Here is a 21363-nt window from a genome sequence, read left to right as displayed (position 1 = left end):
AGAGAGGTGGTGGATGAAGGAAGAGAGACTGGACATGCACAGGAATAACAGAGGAGCTGTGTTTGTTGTTACCTTCGCATTGAAAATGTGGAAGGTTTTGTTTTGATCGCCGTGTATTTATTTATTTATTTATTTGTATGCGTGTTATTCACATAACAAAAAAAATTTAAACCGAATCGCATGAAATTTGGTGGGATGATTGGTTATTATCCAGGGACCATTTGATTAGATTTTGGGATCGATCGGGTCAAAGGTCAAGGTCAAGGTCATGGATAGGTCAAAATCTTCTTTTTACCATAACGCGGTCAATTTCTATCCAATTGGAATGCAACTAATGCCAACATGTTCATAACTCAATGCCCAATCTTGTGATATGCGAAGGTATGTGCTCTACCGAGTGCCCGTTCTAGTTCAGAATGTTTTTAGTAGTTTTTAAGCAACATAGACACTGTTTCTGGTGGTGTCATTCACTCGCCATGCTGCTAATGCTAATGCTGCTCATGCTATATTACAAACTGCTATATAGTAACATTCTACCAACAACTCATCCACATATACAGCCCATGATGCTAATGCTAATGCTGCTAATGCTATATTCCAAACTGCTATATTCCAATATTATACCAACAACTCATACACATATACAGCCCATGATGCTAACGCTGCTAATGCTGTATTCCAAACTGCTATATTCCATTATACCAATATCTCATACATACAGTATATATATATACATATATATATATATGTATATATATATTCTGTATATACTGTATGTATGAGATCTTGGTGTAATATATATATATATATGTATATATATATATATACTGTATATACTGTATGTATGAGATCTTGCTAAAATATATATATATATATATATATGTACAGTTGCCCACTTTGTTACAACAACAGAACTGCGGTCAGTTTTCCAACTTATTCTTGTTTATTATGGGTCAAATAAATAATTGTTTACAATCTGCCATCTGCTGCTAAACAGTGAATAACTTAAAACTGTCACAGAAGTCAAAATGGATCAAATTCTGTCCGTTCTAACAAGGCGGCTAAATATGGACCCACGTTCACTTTGAACACAGCAGGCGTGACTTCAGACTCCCGCCGTGATGTGTGTGCGCACCGGCGGCCAGAAGTATATTAGCCGGCCCGGTTTGGCTCCCGGGCCGATCGATAGCACTGGACTCGTATTCATCGGAGGCCTGTGTAAACTACTCCTCGTCCATTCTGCTTCTCCCTCGGTGCTCATGAACCCCTCACAGCGTTTCTCCTGGAGGGATGATCTCCAGCGTTCACGAGATGAACAATGGCCGACGTTGCCGTCGGTTTTTCTCCCATCCGTCGAGAAGCTGCGTTCGTGATCAATAAAACACATCGAGAAAAAATATCCGGAAACAACAATATGAGCGTGCGTGCAATCGTATAAGCATGCTAAAAATAGATTTCGCTGTAACTTACAAAGACGCAGCGACTTGTTTTTCTAGCCGTCTTTTCATTTTACTCCCTCTATATTTCTCCTGTTTTTGCATTTGATTATTTCCATACCTTCACCTTCACACAGCACATTAATCACCTGTTGTTTCCTCGTTTCACTCGTCCCACTCCATCATCCCGATGGTTTACTCTTCTAAATGCATGAAGTAATGTTCCAGTCGTTTCATGTTTACATCACTTGACCCTCCTTCACCCGTGATGATGTGAGCTAGCGGCATTCTGTGAGTGATGATTATTTCTTCCACAACGCATGTTTCCTCTCCTTTTTTAATATTTCTCCATGCTATTCCTGCTTTTGCCCCATCGGCCTTCCCTCATGTCGTCTCACTCACTTTTTGTTGCATTGTAATTCATCTACAATGTGTGTGTGTGTTTGTGTATTGCATACATTAGTACCAATGTTGTTTTTTAACCCTCCTGTTAACTTCAAATTTACTAACATCTTTTACATTTGGGGTCAATTTGAATTATTAGAAGTAATATCGTTTCCCAAATTTAAGTGTCAGGTACTTTATGTTTGTTTGTTGATGACCTGAATAGCCCTTTAAATAAATAAAAAAGTTGATAATTACCTTCGCATTGAAAATGCGGAAGGTTATGTTTTGATCGCCGTGTATTTATTTATTTATTTGTATGCATGTTACTCGCATAACTCCAAAAGTATTAAACCGAATCGCATGACATTTGGTGGCATGATTGGTTATTATGTCAATTCACACATCCAAAGTGTGTGTGTGTGTGTGTTTTGAAGTCTATTTAACAAGAGGCGTAGGTTTTCTTTGTCGTGTAACTCCGAGAGGACGACGGCGGTCAGCCCCCTGTCATTACTCACCGCTGGGCCGCTCCGGTTCCGCCGCCTGCCCTCGTTAGAGCGGAACATTTCGGTCGTCGACGGTAATTTAAATGACAATCTGAGACTCTGTGAACGCGAACTGTTCAGGCGGATGTACTGAAGGGAGGATCTTGACCGTCTAATGAGCTGTGATGGGGGCTGACGGTTGGCTGACACACCCTCAGACACATGGAGGGATGGCTGCTCTCCACCCAGTAGATACTACTTTCATAAATATGTAATATATGAATGTTATATGAATGAATGAAACCTTAAAATGTGCTCATTAATGAATGTCCCTATATGTGCAATATGATGAATGTGTGTCTTCCATACACTGTGATATTAACTCTTGTTTCTTTTGTATATATATGCAATTCTTTTTTTAACCACTGTTAACTTTGTAATAATGAACTGTTGTGTGTTGTCAACTATAGACTACAATTGATTGATTGTATTTTATTACTATTGAACTTTATCACGACCTCTTCCCCTGGGACAGGGGTGTCAAACTCATTGTCACTGTGGGCCACGTCAGCATCATGGCCGCCTCTTAAAGGGCCGGTGTACCTGAAACATATAAACGTATGAACTACTCCCTTTGCATTTGATTATTGTTTATTTGAGTGGATAAATATTGTACGTGAGTACATTTCTCTCATATTATAACATACATCCATTTAATTTGGAACATTCAAAATAAAAGCACAGGATGTTTTTCTTAAATGTCTTTAAAAAAGGTGATCATATGTCTTTAAAGCCATCAGGGGCCACAGAAAATCATGTGTTTGACGCATGTGCCCTAGGACATTCAGCCTGTACCTTCTGGGGGACAGACAATGTAAATCATCCATGCGGCTGTAATTGGGTGCATTTACATTTTAATTTAAAGTGTTCATTTATGTACATTGTCCCTCTCGAACAAATTAAAAACATTAAAACTTGAAACACAAAGCCTCATGTGATGCACATGTCGGATGTACATGGATGCTGCTGAAGACGTTTGACTTAATGTTTGAGTTTTGATCAATGCCATTTCTAAAGATGCCTCCATCACTTTTTTTTCAGCCGATAAAGATTGTTTATGTTTTTTGGTTTTGTTTCATTATAGCAGTTATTTCTTTCCCCACCTGCCTCTTAACTCAATTACCACATGTTGCCCAACAAATGTCAAACTGCCACCATCATTTTTGCGAAATGTCAGGTTTTAGAAATCGGGCGTATCGTTTTTCTTTGTGTCGCCAAATTGGAGGTGAAGGATAAAAAGCATCCAGCATAATTGTGCAGTAATTACAAGGAGGAGCTCGGCATTGACATTCCCTTTCTACAAGTGACAGCTGCCACATCATCGGGGATGTCTCCAGCAGTGACACATGTTTATGTTTTAAAAAACATGTTTTTTTTGCAAAGTTTCATCACAAACACAATGTCTCTTTGTTTTTTGTTTGACAGAATGATCTGCGCTTTGCATTCGTGAATCAATCAGCTCCTCCCAGGCAGAGTATTTCTCAATGTGTTTCTGGGAGATATTCGATTTCATTGCTGTTTTTGTGTTGAAATGCCCGTATTTGGACGTCTTCTTCGGTCCAGAGAATGGCCATTAGTTATGGGAAGACAAAGGAAACAGGTTCACAAACAGGTAGTTCAAACAGCCCTACAGGTACTGTTGCTTTGTAGGACATGAAAACAATGTGTTTAGAGCAGATATTCGGTTGTATTGCTGTGTTTGTGTTGAAATGCTCGAATTTGGACGTCTTCTTCGGTCCAGAGAATGGCCATTAGTAATGGGAAGACACAGGAAACAGGTACACAAAGAGCTTCAAACAGCAATACAGGTGCTGTTGCTTTGGAGGACATGAAAACCATGTGTTTAGGGCAGATATTCGATTTAATTGCTGTGTTTGTGTTGAAATGCTCGTATTTGAACGTCTTCTTCGGCCCATTAGTTATGGGAAGACACAGGAAACAGGTACACAAAGAGATTCAAACAGCCCTACAGGTGCTGTTGCTTTGGAGGACATGAAAACAATGTGTTTGGGGCAGATATTCGGTTTCATTGCTGCGTTTGTGTTCAAATGCTTGAATTTGAACGTCTTCTTCGTACCAGAGAATGGCCAATAGTTATGGGAAGACACAGGAAACAGGTACCCAAAGAGCTTCAAACAGCCCTACAGGTGATGTTGCTTTCTAGGACATGAAAACAATGTGTTTATACCTTAGTTAAACTGAAGTGTTCTGAAAAAAAGTGTAATTAAATGCAAACACTGCAAAAACACGCCACACGTCTTTTTTCCGAAGTGACCAAAAATGGCCTTCGCAGTTCATATCGACCCCTCCCTTGAAGACTAAAGAGCTCTTCCTCACCGTGTATTTTTCTTCACGAGTTGGAACCCAATCAACGGAAACAAGGGGCTGTATTTACTAATGTTCTATTTCAAGGACAGCAGATTGCAATACGACGTTTACCGCGTCTCAAGGAGCTGAGAGTCTCCTTTTTCGGTTGCGATAGACTTTCCTCTGATTGAGCGCTTCAGTCGGGACGAGATGTGATTACGTGTGATTAAAGTAGCATACGGCCCAGCTGAGGCTCCTTTATTGAATTGCACACGTACTGGATGATGATGGGAAACAACAACAACGACAATGTTTGCGACGTTCACATTAAAAGACGCGAAGAAAAAAGCCAGAGCAGTGGTTCTGGTTCTGGCGCTCAGATTAGAGGTTCTGAGAAGAACAACAGAAAGCAAAACACTGTTATTACAGCCCTGAAGCAATTAGCAATGCAAATCACATCACACATACACACACACACACACACCTACTCACTGTTACTATGCATAACTAAGCTGATAAGACCAATGGAAAACGAGGCGGACTGAAAACCACGAGGACGAGTATCAGATGAAACAGAACAAGTCAGAAGACACGGGCCAGTGATGAGGAAACAAGTGTGAAGGAAGTATCAGCGAAGTGAGGAAGAAGGATTTGGAGAGTGAGAAGATAACGGCGGACAAGCGACTCGAGGGTGTGATTGTTTGAAGTAGCCCTAGTGGTTGCAGAGATACAGCCTTTTTAGTTTGGGAATGCCATTTTCGGAGCAGAGGCCTAAAAAAAGCTTGAAAAGGTTAAAGACACAAGGACAGACTTCAACTGTAAGTCGTTTGAGTTGTAAAATCCAGACGGTCAACAAAACTTGTCAGGCACTCTCAAGTCAACCCGGATGCTCTGCTCAGACCCCAGAGTGATGCGCTGGTGGGAATTACGATGTTTCCCTTCACAATGATATCTGAAGTCTCAGAAGTGGGTTCAGATCCGGCCTCTGGACTTTGTTATCTCCGCCGTGGTTGAAACCTCTGAGCAAATCGAAGGCCGTCTCATTTCCGTGCTTAAATCTCCGTCAGAGGGTAGTTTCACCCCAGCGGCTCGCATCGGCTCCGCCCACGCGCCGACAACGTGACGGCGTACCTTCAACAAGCTAATTTATTGCGAGGTACGCCGTGATAAATTATCTCCTACTCGCAACCTTTTTGATCTCGTAACCGTCGAGGCGTCCTCCCACTGGAGGACATCCCTCGTTAACCCTTTAACTGCCCGCTCTACATTTCGGAAGAGCACATTTTGAATCGCTATATCTCGTTGAAAAATGTGTTGACCTTAACTTAACCTGAGTGAGCTATCTCTACTTGTTTGAGGTACCTCATCGTAAAATAATCTACTGGATGTCACTGTGCCTTTAAGGACACTATTTGGTAAAAATATCAACGGTAAGTGAATTTATTCGACATATTACAGCACTTGAGGTCTGACTGAACATAATTATGTCACTTGATAAAAAATAAAAATGAATTTATCAGGGTAAAATAATTTCCTCAAAACGTGCTCTACCAAACGGTTGAATTGCAACTTGATAATAAAGTTAGCCGAGTTAAGCTAACGTAAAAACAAGACATTATTTTAATAAAGCTAAACCGAGTTAAGTTAACATAAAAACAAGACATTATTTGCATTAAGCTAAACCGAGTTAAGCTAACGTAAAAACAAACATTATTTGAATTAAGCTAAACCGAGTTAAGCTAACGTAAAAACAAGACCTTATTTGAATAAAGCTAAACCGAGTTAAGCTAACATAAAAACAAGACATTATTTGCATTAAGCTAAACCGAGTTAATCTAACGTAAAAACAAACATTATTTGAATTAAGCTAAACCGAGTTAAGGTAAACCGAGTTAAGCTAACTTAAAAACAAGACATTATTTGAATTAAGCTAAACCGAGTTAAGCTAACGTAAAAACAAGACATTATTTGAATTAAGCTAAACCGAGTTACGCTAACGTAAAAACAAGACATTATTTGAATAAAATAAAACACATCTGATTGTTCATTGTTGTAAATATCACCAAACATCAGAAGTGTGAAGTGTATCTAACATGTGTGTTGTGTATTACTCCTGGAGGTTAGCATTGTATTTGATTAATTTGATTGTTTGGGTACTACTTTTACCATGAGGTATGTTAAAGAAATGTTGGGAGATTGCTGTTATTACCAAAAAAAATGCAAATAAAGAATGTTTCCATAATTTGTTCTTAATAAGGACATTAAAGAGTTAAATGAATGATACACTGTTAAAAACGACGTCTTTAAATGACATCAGCCACCACACGCAGCCTTTCACCGGAGGTATATCCGGCTCAATAATTCTTAAGATTTCCAGACCTGACGGTGCTAACACTCCGGGAATGTTATTGCTTTTGAGACCAGCAGCATGAATCAGACGGCGGCCCTGAGCGTGGACGTCATGAGTGACGATCTGCGTCTTTATTATGAACCGCCATATCACCAAATGATGCCGTGCCCCATTATTCATTCAATCTGAATTTGAAAAAAACCCACTATGATGTGATCTTTGCACTCAGTACCATCAATGAATCCACATCTGAGTGTGTGTGTGTTGTGTTGATATATTTAATGTGCCCATTTAGGTGTGTGTGTGTGTGTGTGTGTTTTTGGCCTGTGCATATCCTCACAGAGTTGTTATCATATTTGCTTCCTTGAATATGCAGCCGTGCTCATGCACAAACAGCCTGAGGCCTGTATCTGTGTGTTGCGCACACATTGTTGTGTGTGTGTGTGTGTGTGTGTGTACACACGGGTGGAGGCGTGTGTGTGTCTTTAAGGGCTCCCTCGCTATCGTACATAAGCACTTGCTAATGCGTCTGTGCTGTTGTGTGCACATGAGAATAGATGTGTGTGTGTGTGTGTGTGTGTGTGTTCCATCTATTCCTGCGGTGTCTATCCCTGGCGGGAGCACTGGATTATTAACGTCGAAAAGCAGCATCATCCTTCTGCTCCGTGCACACACACACACACACACACGTATTGTATATTCACACACACACACACACACACACTGTTAACTTCAGTCAGACAGGCGATGTGTGTGTGTTGGTTTTCGGTGTGTGTGTGCGCTCATGAGTAGAACTCTGTGCTGCGGCTCGTTCTCTGTGCGTCGCAGTCGTGATTAATGATAAAAACAAATGTTTCCATATTCATAACCGCAACACGTCAACCGGCACCGGAGCAAAAATAATCGACTTAATCTGGTGTCTGCGTCATTTATTCCTCAGCAACCGGACCTCGTGACGTCGTGTTAGACGGGGGATGGAAAAGGGTCAACAGGAAGTGAGTCGGGGATGAAAACAAATGAAACTCAAGCGTGGAGAGGTACGAAGGTGAAGGGACAGGTGGGAAGTAAATCTGGAGATATGAATAGAGATATGAAGCCCAAACAAAGTGCTCCTCAGAACCAGAGACTGTCAACACCGTGAGGACGAAGGCAACGCTCTGATTGGCCCAGAAAAACAACCTGGTGGGGGCCCGTAACTTAGCAACAGCCAATGACACATGGATGGTAACAGTGAGTAGGTGGGAGAGAGAGAGAGGGAGAGTGTGTGTGTGTGTGTGTGTGTGTGTGGGAGTGCAGTGAGAGTGTGTGTATGGGGGCTGTGAGAAAGTGCAAGATTGGTCTGGAGATGCAGCGAGTATCGAATGTGGAATGTTGTCGTCAGAGAGGGCGAGTGTGGGCGAGAGAGAGAAGGAGAGAGAGGGGAGAGAGAGAGAGGGGGGAGGGAGAGGGGGAGAGGGGGGGGAGAGAGAGGGGGGGGAGGGAGAGAGAGGGGGGAGGGAGAAAGAGAGGGAAGGAGAGAGGGGAGGGGGGGAGGGAGAGAGAGGGAGAGAGAGGGAGAGAGGGGAGGGAGGGAGGGAGAGAGAGAGGGGGGGAGGGAGAGAGAGGGAGGGAGAGAGGGGGAGGGAGAGAGGGAGGAGGAGAGAGGGAGAGGGGGAGGGAGAGAGGGGAGGAGAGAGGGAGAGGGGGAGAGAGGGAGGGAGGGAGAGGAGGAGAGGGGAAGGGAGAGAGGGGAGAGGGGAGAGGAGAGAGGAGGGAGAGGGAGAGAGAGGAGAGGGAGAGGAGGAGAGGGAGGGGAGGGAGGAGAGGGGAGAGGAGGAGAGGAGGAGGGAGAGGAGAGGGGGGAGGGAGAGAGAGGGAGAGAGGGAGAGAGGGAGAGGGAGGAGAGAGGGGGGAGGGAGAGAGAGGGAGAGAGGAGGGGAGAGGAAGGGAGAGAGAGAGGGAGGGGGGAGAGGGAGGGGGGGAGGGAGAGAGAGGGAGGGGGGAGAGGGGAGAGGGGGAGGGGAGGAGAGAGAGGGAGGAGAGAGGGAGAGGGGACGAGAGAGGGAGAGGGGAGGAGAGGAGAGGAGAGGGAGAGAGAGGGAGGGAGGGGGAGAGAGGGGGACAGAAAGAGAGGGAGAGGGAGGGGGAGAGAGAGGGAGAGAGAGGGGGAGAGGAGAGGGGAGGGAGAGAGGGAGAGAGAGAGAGAGGGGGAGAGAGGGGGGAGAGAGGGAGAGGGAGAGGGAGAGGGAGAGGGAGAGAGAGAGGGGGAGAGAGGGGGGAGGGAGAGAGAGAGGGAGAGGAGAGGGAGAGGGGAGGGGAGGAGAGGAGAGGAGAGAGGGGGGAGGGAGAGAGGGAGAGGGAGAGGGAGGGAGAGAGGGAGAGGGGGGAGAGGGAGGGAGAAGGATAGAGGGGGAGAGAGAGGAGAAGGAGAGAGGGGGAGAGATAGAGGGAGGGATATGAACAAAGAGTGCATTTGGTGGTCCGCAAATTATTTTTGCTGAAGATATCAATCAAAGAGTTTTTGTACGTAAAGACATTTTATTTGTGTATTATTATTCTCCGCGGTGCTTTGAGAGTTTAGAGGATGAAACTTGATCCTGAATGCAGGTTTTCACTTCCTCATCCTGCCAAAACTCATATCTGTGAACATTTAGGAGACAAACTTTAAAGAAATCATCAACGATGAATTCATTAATCCTTTAAAAAGTCATCATTTAATAAACTTAACTTGAATAACACCCAAAGTAAAAAGAGTTTATCTCTGAAACCAAACGGTCTGTTCAAAGAACTTTGGAAGTAAAATAAACAGTTAAAGCTTTTGAGAAATGGTGCCTTCAAGAACCGTTTTTTATAGGTTCTTTGAAGAACTCTTTAAGGAAATGGTTCTTTAAAGAACCCTGGTTTGAAAGGTTCTTTGAGGCACCATAAATGGTGCCTTAAAGAACCATGTGTTGAAGGTTCTTTGAGAAGTGGGTCGGGTTGTGCAATTCCGGCTATCAATGTTAATCCTATTATTCATAAACTCTGTCATATTCATTGTGTTGTTGCGGTGTTGTAATTTGTGTGTAACGATTCCTTCTGGTCACATGACATCTATTGTTCATCTGGTCACATGACATCTATTGTTCATCTGGTCACATGACATCTGTTGTTCATCTGGTCACATGACATCTATTGTTCATCTGGTCACATGACATCTATTGTTCAACTGGTCACATGACATCTATTGTTCATCTGGTCACATGACATCTATTGTTCATCTGGTCACATGACATCTATTGTTCAACTGGTCACATGACATCTATTGTTCATCTGGTCAAAGGTCAAAGGTCAGGGATGTCTATGTCTACACATTGTAAAGCCCTCTGAGGGGAATTTGTAATTTGTAAAAAAAAATGGGCTACATACGAATAAACGGAATTGAATTAATCCTTAAAAAGACGGTTTGCGAAGCTCCTCAGATATCTGAAAACAACGAGTCGTTCGTAGATTGACGCTTCGTTGTTGACGATGGCGTTCGGATAATTTGATATCAATAACTGACAAGAAACCGTGTCTCCACATCCCCCTCCACCTGCTGTTTCCACCACCCCCCCCCCCTCTCTCTCACAGTCGTTTCCATAATTGTCTCAGTCCAAAAGTCAAAATTCATTCGGGGGGAAATGAAATACATATTTTTGATCAAACAGAGAATTCTCCTTCAAACATGATTTATTGGTGTTTAACCAGCACAACTCAACGGGTCATTCTAGCAGCAGCAGAACTCTTCAGTTACAACAATCACACCGGGAAATAATAACTCTGTTTCATACACTAAATAAATGTTGAGAGAATGTCTGAGAATAGATTTATTGATCCTCATCTCTCGTCAGAGAGGAGAAGACACACGACTTCACTGGAGCGGGACAAACGATGATGTCATCACCAATCAATACACCAGGTGATCGGCTGGTGATCGGCTGTGCGTGTCTGTGTGTGTGTCTGTAAATAAGACGTTATAAACATTCATTCATAAACATGACGTAATAAAATTATTCGGTCGTCATAAAGTGCGTAACAACAGATATTCCGTGACCTCGGTAGAAGCCCAGGTGCACACTCAGGCGCTAGCGGTACTTTTTCAAAATAAAATATATATAAAATAAAAAAAATTCATCCAACTCCTGCGGTCCGGCAGCCGGATGATGTCGTCACGTCTCCTCTCATTCCACTCGTGTGTTTTTAATCTTAGAGAAAGACCGGGAGAGTCTTCCCTGTGGGAGGTTCAGGGCCGCCGGGGAACGTAGGAAAACCTGGAAGCGGTTTGATCATCAGCGGTTTGATCTGCTGCATCAAACGCAGCACCGTTGACCTTGCAGGAGAAAAAAAAAGTGAAACTATGAAAAGCTGCGTTAGCATGAAACAGCAAACGCGACGCAGTCGTCCACACGAGAGATCCAACACTGAGATGGAGGGTTTATTCCTCTTTTTGTTGTTGTTGCCACGATCACGCTTCAAATACGGTGGCCTTGAGGCTCAAAACACATGCTTCCCTCCATCCATCTCCGTCTCCCCTACACACACACACACACACACAAATAAACAAACACACACACACAATATGTTCTGCACTAAGATCCAGGTACTCACTGCTAATGGGGTTCTGACATCAAACGCCTCGCAGCCTGAAACACGAGCGCGTACACACTCCTCCTGCTCATGCTCACACTCGCTGCCTCTCCTCTTCAGAATCAGAATCAGAATCATTCACAGAAGAATTGCCACATTAAAACACAAAAAAACACAAACTTTTTTGGGAACTTTTGGCGAAAGGGAAGGTGCGCGCACGCGCACCAAGAGATCGCACACCGGAAAGCGGGATGAAAGATGACAGCATAATGAGAAGGAAGAGAGGCAGAAAAAAAAAAAAAAAAAAAAACACCCCCCCTGCCCCTAGGACACAGTGTGGGAGCAGGAGAAACAAAAAACACCATTGCACATAAGCACATACATCTTGCTCCTCTTTTTATGAATCCTTTCATTCGTCCTACTTTATCTTCTCTCTCTTTATTTTTTAAATTTTTGTCCCTACCTTGACTTCATGATTTTCATTATTCCTTTCCTCCATTTACGCTTTCTTCCCTTATTTTTATATGCTCTTATTCAAGTTTTTATTTTTGTATATGTATATTTTTGTAAATTAATTAATAAATACATATACATATATATATTAATTCATTTGCAAAATTAAATAAATAAATATATATAGAGAGAGAGAGATATTTTGGGGGTATTATATATATATATATATATATATACATATATATATATATATTAATTCATTTGCAAAAATAAATATATATATATATATATAGAGAGAGATTTTGGGGGTATTATATATATATGTATACATATATAAATATATGTATACATATATATATATGTATACATATACAGTATATATATATATATAAAAAATACATATTTCATATGTATTTTTTCATATAGATATATAATTACATATATTTATATATATTTTAGCTTTGACAGATGTGTCTTATCTTGCAGAAGCAAGTCATTATTTTATTTTTATTTAAACCTTTATTTCACCAAGTGAATCTTGTGTTTACAAACAAATAAACATAATAAACACATAGTTACAAACAAAAAACATAATAAACACATATTTACAAACAAATAAACATAATAAACACATATTTACAAACAAATAAACATAATAAACACATAGCTACAAACAAAAAAACATAGAACAAGACGAGTTAAAAGAAACCAAAAGTTAAGAGAAGGTGACATAACGAGTTCATATAACAAACATTGACATGTTTGGGAAATACGACGATTAAGGTGAACAAATAAAAAGAGGGATGGAGCAGAACGAAGAGAGGCCGACGGGAACGCGAGGAAAAAAGAGGCGAGGCTACGAGATGGAAATAAAAGGGAGCGATAAGGGGGAAGGAAAGAGGAATGAGGGTGGAGAGACACTTGGTAGTCATCACAGGGAACCTCTCTCTCTATTCAGGAAGTCGCCCACAGCTGTCGCTTCGGGGAATTGATCACACACACACACACACACACACACACACACACACACACACACACACACACACACACACACACACACATGCTTGGGGCTGTGCTTTGAACTGATCCCCGCCACTGGAGAGGCCCACGCAGTGAGCTCGCTGCCTATAAGGCCTTCACATGCTGATACAGTAATATATGAATATTATACTTAATATCATACGTATTATTGTACGTATTATTGTACGTATTATTGTACGTATTATCTGCCACGCTGCTCAGCTTCATGTGTTTGGGTTCTCTTTATCTCAAAGGTCTCTGGGGGGCAAATCTATTAAGATATGTACCTTTTGCCATATACTGTCATGTTGTATCTGCACACGGATGACATTTTTCTCATATTATAACATGAATCCATTTAATTTGAAACCTTCAAAATAAAAGCATATACGGATATTTTTCTTAAATGTCTTCAAGAAAAGGTGATCATATGTCTCTCAAGCCGTCAGGGGCCATATCAAATGAAATTTGTTCTAATATTATAACATAAATCCATTTTCTTTGGAACCTTCAAAAAAAAAGCGTAGCAGGCTATTTATCTTCAATTTCTTGAGGAAAAGGTGATCATATGTCTTTCAGGCCCTCAGGGGCCACATACAATGGAATTTGTTCTAATCTTATAATATGAATCCATTTAATTTGAAACCTTCAAAATAAAAGTCAAACTGATATTTTACATCAATGTCTTTAAGAAAAGGTGACCGTGTGTCTTTCAAGCCGTCATGGGCAACATCAAATGAAATTTGTTCTAATATTATAATATAAATCAATTTTCTTTGAAACTTTCAAAATAAAAGTGTAAGAGGATATTTTTCTTACATTTCTTCAAGAAAAGTTGATCATATGTCTTTAAAGCCATCAGGCGCCACATACAATTAAAATGTCTCGAATGGTATAACATATATCCATTTAATTTGAAACCTTCAAAATAAAAGCATATACAGATATATTTCTGAAATTTATTTCAGAAAAGGTGATTGTATGTCTTTCAAGCCATCAGGGACCACATCAAATGATTTTTTTTCTAATATCATAACATAAATCCATTTAATTTGAAACCTTCAAAATAAAAGCATATAAGGATATTTTCGTACATATCCTAAAGAAAAGGTGATCGTATGTCTTTCAAGCCGTTAGGGGCCACATCAAATTAAAATGTCTCTAATATGATAACATAAATCCATTTAATCTGTAACCTTCAAAATAAAAGCATATAAGGACATGTTTCTTACATTTCTTGAAGAAAAGCTGATCGTATGTCGTAGGGCCACATAAAATGAGGTGGCGGTCCAGATTCGGCCCGCAGGCCTTGTGTTTGACACCTGTGGTTTAGACGAATCGACCTAATGCTACCGCCTCATTAATGAGGTCATGTTGTGAATGTCTGTGGCCATTTCACTTCATGTTTTATCCTCCTGGGAATACGTGGGAGACCGAGACAGGAAATCAATCGTTTCATGTCATCAGGAAAGACGTGTGGTGCGTTTTTTACACTTAATTCCATTTAAGTGTTGTTGAACGTCACGGAACTAGAAGAAAAGTCTGAGCTCCAGAGCCTTCAGGGAATCAACCGTTTATTCATCTTAGTCTCATTTCTCCTCTGCCTACTTATTTCTGTAGTTCTCGTAATATTTACATTTCCCATTTCCTCTCTTCCGTTTCTAATTACGGAAGAGCTCCTCTGATAACGAGAGCTTCACGAGTTATCCTCCTGGGAACACGGAGTACATCGTTTCATGTAGTCGGGACTGACGTGTGTCGAGTTGTTTCTGCACGTAAATCCACTAAAGTGTGTTTGGAACGTCACAGAATGAGAGGAAAGTCTTCATCAACGTTCCAGGGATGAAACCACTTCTTCACGATGCCCCCCCCCCCCCCCCGTATAGCAGCTGAGATCAAGAATTAACGCTCCAATAAAGTTATTGTCAAAATGCTGTACGATTACATCATATTACAGTCACTGGGAAAGCTCATCTTAGTCTCATGTGTTTTTTTATTTTTTTTATTCTACCATTTCCTCTCTTCCGTTTCTAATTCTTCTGAATATTTCCCTTTGTTTCTGTAATATTCTGCCTAAACAACTGGACACACACAGCGTTGTTTGTATTCTTTCTCCCAAAGTAGCCGAGTGACCATGACGATGACGCAATGCAGACAGTGTGTACATGTGACGTTATTATGTACACACATGCACACAGGAAGTGTCCGATAATAACTCTGACTGGCATTTCATCTCCAGCCACTGGGACGACATCATCCTCAACCGTGGGACAGAAGGGAGGAAAGGAAGGAAGGAAGTACATATGGAAGTTAGTATGTAAGTATGTACGTAAGTATGTGAGTAAGTAAGTAAGTTAGTAAGTTAGTAAGTATGTTAGTTAGTAAGTTAGTTAGTAATTATGTACGTAAGTATGTAAGTAAGTATGAGTAAGTAAGTAAGTATGTAAGTTAGTAAGTAAGTAAGTATGTAAGTAAGTATGTAAGTAAGTATGTAAGTAAGTATGTAAGTAAGTAAATATGTAAGTAAGTAAGTATGTAATTAAGTATGTAAGTAAGTAAATATGTAAGTAAGTAAGTATGTAAGTAAGTATGTAAGTAAGTATGTAAGTAAGTAAATATGTAAGTAAGTGTAAGTATGTGTAAGTATGTAAGTAATGTAAGGCATGAGTAAGTATGTAAGTAAGTGGGTGTGTAAGTGCATGTAATGTATGTGTAAAGTAAGTATGTATGTGAGTAAGTATGTGAGTGTATGTAAGTAAGTGGCATGTGATATGTAAGTAAGTATGTAAGTAAGTATAATGGAGTGAGTGTGTAAGTAAGTATGTGGCAAGTAAGTATGTGTGTGTAAGTAAGTAAATATGTATGTAAGTAAATATGTAAGTAAGTATGTAAGTAAGTATGTAAGTAAGTAAATATGTAAGTAAGTATGTAAGTAAGTAAATATGTAAGTAAGTAAGTATGTAAGTATGTAAGTAAGTAAATATGTAAGTAAGTATGTAAGTAAGTAAGTATGTAAGTAAGTATGTAAGTAAGTAAATATGTAAGTAAGTATGTAAGTAAGTATGTAAGTAAATATGTAAGTAAGTAAGTAAGTGTGTAAGTAAGTAAGTATGTAAGTAAATATGTAAGTAAGTAAGTATGTAAGTAAGTATGTAAGTAAGTATGTATGTAAGTAAGTTAGTATGTAAGTTCGTTAGTATGTAAGTATTTAAAGTTTATTTGAATACTGTACATATTTACCGATATGACAACACATTGCACTTAAAATTGCATCGCAATTACGCACACACACACGCACACACACACACACACAGACACTAGTGTGGCATTTCCCAGTAATTCTAGTTTTCGTGAACTTCATCTCTAAGAACATAAACTCCATCCATGTGATTCTCACATCAATCCGCTCCAGTTTGGAGATAACTGATCTGATAGCGCCGCAGACTCTGAGTCTGATGTTTAATCTATCAAGATCCCCCCAGGGGAGGAAGAGAGAGAAAATAGACTGAATTCTGACCAACAGCAGATGAGAAGGAGACATCTTTAGTATTCACAGACTCGAGTACACACCCTGTCTCCTTTGTGAACTCCTAAAAAGTTTATTTGAATGTCAAAAACATCTGAAGTATCATCGGTGTTGGACGAAGAGCAACTTTAGTTCATCCGCTTGGGCAAAATAAACTGGTATATAATACATATATATATATTTTTGAATTACTTTTTAAAAATTGTATTTATTTATTATAATATAGTATTATTTATATAAATTATCAATATAAATATAATATATATATTTATGATCAAATATTATTATTTAAATAAATTATTAATATGCATATAATATGTATCATTATTTATTATAATATATTATTAATATACATATAATATATATCATTATTTATTATAATATAGTATTCATAAAATAAATTATCAATATATATATAATTATTTATTATAAAAATATTATATTATATACATGTAAGGGATATATTTGCCATTATAGTTCATTAGAATTCCCGAAATTTTCCAGGTTTTTCATAACCGAGAGTTTCTGATCATATAAAGTCAGATAAGGAATTAGGTTTCAATAACCTTTTATTCTTCTCTTATGCATAAAATCATGTAATAATAAAAAAGGATATAAAGCAATCGCAAGAAATCCTGTAAGGGAACATTTTTGCAGCAGAGTTTTACAGCTTTAAAAAAAACATTTAACTTTCTGTCCTGAAATAAAATCTAAATCCATAGAAACCCGAGATGATGACGGAGCAACTGTGGTGGAGGTTTTCCATGTTCTATAGAAACACTTCATAAACACCTCGAACATATTGTTAAATGACTCTCTTTGCATTTGATTATTGTTTATTTGAGCGTAGAAATATTGTACATAAGAGAATGTCTCTAATATTACAACAATAAATCCATTCAATTTGAAACCTTCAAAATAAAAGCAAGGGGAATCTTTCTTTAATTTCTTTGAGAAAAGGTGATCACATGTCTTTCAAGCCATTAGGGGCCACGTAAAATGTTTTTTTTTCTAATATTACAACAAGAAATCCATTGAATTTGAAACCTTCAAAATAAAAGCATGGGACATTTTTCTTCAATTTCTTTAAGAAAAGGTGATCACATGTCTTTCAAGCCATCAGGGGCCATGTAAAACAATGCGGCGGGCCGGATTCGGCCCATGGGCCTTGTGTTTGACCTCTGTGATATAGCACATCAACATGTAGTTGTGGAGAAGATAAAGTCATCTCAATGTGCATCCTCATGAAATATTGTCCAGTGGATCTTTGCAGGTTCCTCATAAAATGCATTTCCAGTGATTGACAGCTGGTGTTGGTCCAACATATGGAATATTGTGTTGTTCTTGACCTCTTTTGTTCCCACCTGTCTGCAGGTGTTAAGCCATGCTGCGCTGTGATAGGCTCCCTGCCAGCATATCCGCTGTCTACAATCTGTTACAAGCACAGCTTGTTTAAAAAAATAAAGAAAAGCTTACTTTTAGTCTCACCTGGGAAAAAAAGAAAATACCTCTGACATATTGCTGAGCTCTCCAACAGCTGATGCCGGATCACAGACGGCAGCTTGAGTAACCGCGGCAACGTGTCCTCAAAGTTAAAATGTTGAACAAACAAATCTGATGGAAAATATGACCCACGAGATATGGAGAGCGTAAATATTGTATATAAACATTGTATACATGTAATCTTCCTTTTTGTGTGACTGTATCCGCCTCTCGGGACTTCTGATGAAAAAATAGCCTCCTGGATAATAACTGAGGCATATTTACAGGAATGTTTTTTTATTAATGTGCACTATGCCCCTTATCGAATAAACCAAAGAAGAAGAAAAAATAAACGGAACCCGGTCTGAGACGGGGTGGAGCCCTCCGGTTTGGACGTTGCCGTGCCATTAATTAAAAAATGATTACAAATACTGCGACCGATGCTGACTTCATTTGATGATGTGACCTCAAAGATGAACTCATGTTGGACTCGTGATGTGCAAATTATTTTGCTGTGATTTTTCTTTTTATTTTATATATATTTTTAACCCTTTTATATTTCCTTTCCCCTCTGTATTGTATCCTTAAAGTCCTGTCTTGGTAATTTGTAAAATCTAAATATATATATATATAAATAAAAACATGAAAAAAATATATATATAATATAATATAATAATAATAATAATAATAATAAAGAATATATATATATATAAAAACATAACAAATATAACATTATATATATAATATAATATAGAATATAATAATAAATAGATATAAATAAAAACATTGAAATATATATATATATAACATAATATATGTAATAATATAATATAGAATACAATAATAAATAAATATATATAAATAAATAAAAACATTAAAACATATATATAAGAATATAATATATAATATAATAATATACATATATATATATATTAAGAGATTGTGTTATAACATCAGCTACGTGTGACGATTGATGATCCATGAGTGTTGCACAAACACCGCCAGCACTTTTTTGTATATGGCCCCCCACCCACTGTGCCCCCCCCCCCATACCCATCCTTCCTCCATCTATCCGATATCAATAGCACTCGCTCTGCTCCGCTGAGCCGCCTGAAAACCGTCTCCTGGCCTCTGTGCACTCACAGCCCTGTTAATACGTCTGTAACGCAGGCAGAGCACACACACACACACACACACACACACACACAGGCGGAAGCCATTTACAGTCACATGTGAGTAAGTACACTCAGCCACTTATTATTGTGGTACATTAAGTCGGTGGGCACAGAGGTACCTTTTTACCCACTCTCTCTCTCACACTCACACACACGCACACACACACACACACACACACACACACACACACAGCTGACACAGTGTGTATTACTTGTTACCTACCATGTAACACACATGCACGGCAACACATTCAGCGCATGTTTCCAGTCGGTTCGTGTAAGAGAAAAAGTTGTATGTGGTTTTATGTTTGTTATTGTTTTATATTTGTTTGTTTTTTCTGTGTATTATTTTGTTGTGTTTATTATGGTCTGTCAAGGGACCACAGATGCTAATTAGCTGTGTAGCTACAATCTGGTACAGAGCATCAAAAGTTGATGTTTAAGTTTTAACTGTACATGGTCCCTTTAAATAAAGATAATAATAATAAAAATAATAATAATAATAATGATAATACAAATTATAATAATAATGATAATAATATTAATAATTGTAATAATAATAATTATAATTATAATAATGATATTAATAATAATAATAATATCATTATTAATAATAATAATAATAATAACTATAATAATACTAATATATGTTTCAGATGCAATATTAAAGAAACACTGCCGACCCCCCCCCCGCCCCCCAACAAGCAGGGTCACATGTTGTGAATTCATACGTAGCCCCCCCCCCCTCCCCCTCAGAGTAAAAAGCCGACGTGCTCCCCTCTCCTACCTCTAGGTGGCGCTCTGCGCTGCGTTAGGACTCCACATGAAGAAGCATGGCGACGATTGGAAAGAGGAAAGATGGCCGCCTCGGAGAGATGGATCTACGGATCTGAGAGAAGAGAGAACAAGACGTGTGTCAGGGCGTCATAATGTATATGGGTATCCATGACGATATTCACTGCATGTGAAATCCTGAGGTCCTCGCAGCCCATTGGTCCACACCGGCATGCAGACATCAGCATGAGAACATCTGGCAGGCCGTGGTCAGCGTCTTGATTCAGCGCACATACACACACATACACACACTCTCACACACACACTCTCACACTCTCACACACATACACACACTCACACCAACACTCTCACACACACACTCTCACACACTCTCACACACATACACACTCTCACACACATACACACACACACACCAACACACACACACACTCTCACACACATACACACACTCTCACACTCACACCAACACACTCACACACATACACACACTCTCACACACACATACACACTCTCACACTCACACCAACACACACACACACACACTCTCACCCTCACACTCTCACTCACACTCACACCAATACACACACTCACAAACACACACAATCACAGACAAACTTACACACACACACGTCACACAGGATGCAGCTGCTGTGGTCGTCAGTTAACGAGCTGCAGGTTATCAGAACATCAGAACTCACATCAGAGGCCCAACGTCATATCTCATCACCATGTGACCTCCAGCATGACCTCCAACATGACCTCCAGCATGACCTCCAGCTCCAACATGACCTCCAGCATATATATACAGGTATATATATTTGTTTCTTATAATATATTATTGTTATTATAAATTATTAATATAAATATTATATATACATATATATATATACATGTATTATATATACGTATATATATACATATATATATTTATTTGTTTATTGTAATATATTATTGTTATTATAAATTATTAATATAAATATTATATATATACATATATGTATTATATATACGTATATATATATACATATATATATATATATATATATATATATATATATAAAATGGATATATTTGCCGTTATAGTTCATTCTAATAAACTGCCCTGGAAATATCCATTTTAAAATTCCGGGACTTTTCCAGGTTTTCCATGACCGTACGAACCCTGAAAGTTTCTTATCATATAAAGTCATATAAGCAATGACCCCCAACATGACCTCCAGCATGACCTCCAGCATGACCTCCAACATGACCTCCAACATGACCTCCAGCATGACCTCCAGCATGACCTCCAGCATGACCTCCA

The 21363-nt window shown here is 39.2% G+C and overlaps 1 protein-coding gene across 2 annotated transcripts in view; it reads right to left on the bottom strand.

The window, feature by feature from the left end:
• zgc:172282 (leucine-rich repeat and fibronectin type III domain-containing protein 1-like protein) overlaps positions 1-20136 on the bottom strand; it is a 98823-nt gene extending 78687 nt beyond the window's left edge. For both annotated transcript variants that reach the window (XM_056441454.1, XM_056441455.1), the window contains exon 1: positions 20053-20136. The gene's annotated coding sequence lies outside the window, so the exon portion shown is untranslated. The remainder of the gene's footprint in view (positions 1-20052) is intronic.
• Positions 20137-21363: the final 1227 nt, after the last annotated feature.

Source organism: Pseudoliparis swirei, chromosome 20 (genome assembly GCF_029220125.1).
Source record: "Pseudoliparis swirei isolate HS2019 ecotype Mariana Trench chromosome 20, NWPU_hadal_v1, whole genome shotgun sequence".
NCBI classification, from domain to species: domain Eukaryota; kingdom Metazoa; phylum Chordata; class Actinopteri; order Perciformes; family Liparidae; genus Pseudoliparis; species Pseudoliparis swirei.
This window is presented reverse-complemented; position numbering and strand designations above follow the sequence as displayed.